Genomic DNA, 2,174 nt, shown 5'->3' with positions numbered 1-2,174 from the left:
ACGTCCCGCCCCCCCACCAACAGAAGCTTTAAGGAGGGAAGGAGGGCTCCTCTCGCTCACACACACCCCTGCCTTGGCCTCCTCTCTCTCCAGCTCCATTTTCTCCACCACCGGGGGCCAGGGTCTCCTGTGGAGGGCCCAGCTGGTACCCCAGGTCTCCCTTCAGAGCTGGGGTGAACCCCTGGGGGAGTCAGGAGACGGAGAGACGGGCGGGGGTCAGGGCGAGTTTGGGGGGAAGTAACCAGGAGGTGAGTGGGCCTCAGCCCCCCCTCCCCCACTATGGACGAGTGGCTGCTGGGGCCACCCCCTCCAGGCAGAGGCCAGGGGGGTCTGGGGCTGGTGGGTGGGGTGCCTGGGGGCCCTGGCAAGCCTCCAGGTGGGGTGGCGGGGGCGGGGGTCCCGGGAGACTAAGGGAAGCAAGACATTGGGGACATTCTGCAGCAGATAATGACCATCACGGACCAGAGCCTGGACAAGGCCCAGGCCAAGAAACACGCCCTAAACTGCCACTGAATGAAGCCAGTTCTCTTTAGCGTCCTGTGTGAAATCAAGGAGAAGACAGGCCTCAGCATCTGAAGCTCCCAGGAGGAGGAGCCGGTGGACCCCCAGCTTATGCGCTTGGACAACATGCTTCTAGCAGGTGTGGCTGGGCCTGAGAAGGGGGCTGGGGGCGGGGGCTCAGTGGCAGCAGCTGCAGCCACAGCAGCTTCCAGGAACCCTGTGTCCCCTGACAACTCCATCGAACACTCACACTATTGCAACAAACTTGCCCAGATTCGCCATATCTACCACTGGGACCTGGAGAAGTGTGAGCAGGCATGTAACGAGTTCACGGCCCACGTCATGAACCTGCTGAGGGAGCAGAGCTGCACGAGGCCTGTGGCACCCAAGGAGATGGAGCAGATGGTGAGCATCATACACCGTAAGTTCAGACCATCCAGATGCAGCTGCGAGGCCGTCATGATCCTTCGTTCCCAGTTCCTGGATGCCAGATGGAAACGCCAGAACTTCAGCAAACAGGCCACCGAGGTCCTAAATGAGTATTTCTATTCCCACCTGAGCAACCTGTATCCCAGTGAGGAGGCTAAGGAGGAGCTAGCCAGTCTCCAACTGGTTTGGCAACAAACGGATTCGCTATAAGAAAAATAGCGGAAAGTTTCAAGAGGAGGCAAACATCTGTGCCATCAAGACCACCGTGTCTGTCACCCAAGGGGGCCACAGCCGCACCAGCTCCCCGGCACCCCCTTCCTCCGCAGGCTCTGGCGGCTCTTTCAATCTTTCAGGGTCTGGAGACATGTTTCTGGGGATGCCCTGCTTCCCAGGTGGAATCACTCCGACACTCGATGGGCCCAGGGGCCACGGAGATAACCTCGGGGGAGGCCAGATGGACAGCCCTCAGGAAATGAGGGCAAACGGCGCTGGCAGGAGGCTGTGACCCCGTCCTCAGTGACGTCCCCAACAGAAGGACCAGGGAGCGTTCATTCTGACACTTCCCACTGCTCTCACCCCTCAGGCCACAGGGTGGGGCTCAGAGGTGACTCTTGATGAGAGGACAAAGGCATCCAGAGGACAAGCCCCAGACACAGGAGAAGCACAAGATGGAGAAGGGCAAATGGGGTCGCCCTACCCCAGCCGACTCAGTGCTGGAGTTGCTGACTACATGGCAAGGAGAAGGGGGTCCCCTAAGGGGAAGGTGGGGTCTGTCTCCCCTTTTTTCCCTTCTTTTCAATCTTTTTCTCTCCCCATTTCTTACACAGAAACACACCCAGAACCCTATCTTTCAGATCCTCTCTCTCTCTCATAGACACACACACAACTATTCTGTTTCTCTCTCTCATAGATACATACACAACTATTGTTTCTCTATAGACACATACATTCTCTCTCAGACACATATACGACTATTCTCTCTCTCTCTCTCTTCATCCATTCTCTTTCCCCCACCCTTTATCTGCTCTGGGATCTGTGGAGAAGCCAGCCTTGCCCTACCTACCAGAGATGCCAAAAATGGGACACAACTTCTGGACAGATGACCTGACCACGCCCCCGGGCCTCCCATCCCTCCCCCTCCAGATGGCTTTATTACCTCATATGCAACTCATCTTAAACCAATAGAATTGCTCGGTGGAAAAAAAAAAGGGGGGGGGGGGGAGGGGGGGAAGAACTTTATAAAG

At 57.1% G+C, this 2,174-nt stretch overlaps 1 pseudogene; it reads left to right on the top strand.

Annotated features, from left to right (window-relative positions):
• Nucleotides 1-399: 399 nt before the first annotated feature.
• Nucleotides 400-1,545, top strand: LOC102239376 (annotated as a pseudogene).
• The last annotated feature ends 629 nt before the right edge of the window (nucleotides 1,546-2,174 follow it).

This window comes from Myotis brandtii, unplaced genomic scaffold, assembly GCF_000412655.1.
Source record: "Myotis brandtii unplaced genomic scaffold, ASM41265v1 scaffold842, whole genome shotgun sequence".
In the NCBI taxonomy this organism is placed as follows: domain Eukaryota; kingdom Metazoa; phylum Chordata; class Mammalia; order Chiroptera; family Vespertilionidae; genus Myotis; species Myotis brandtii.
The sequence above is the reverse complement of the archived record's forward strand: the minus strand, read 5'-3'. Positions and strand labels throughout refer to the sequence as shown.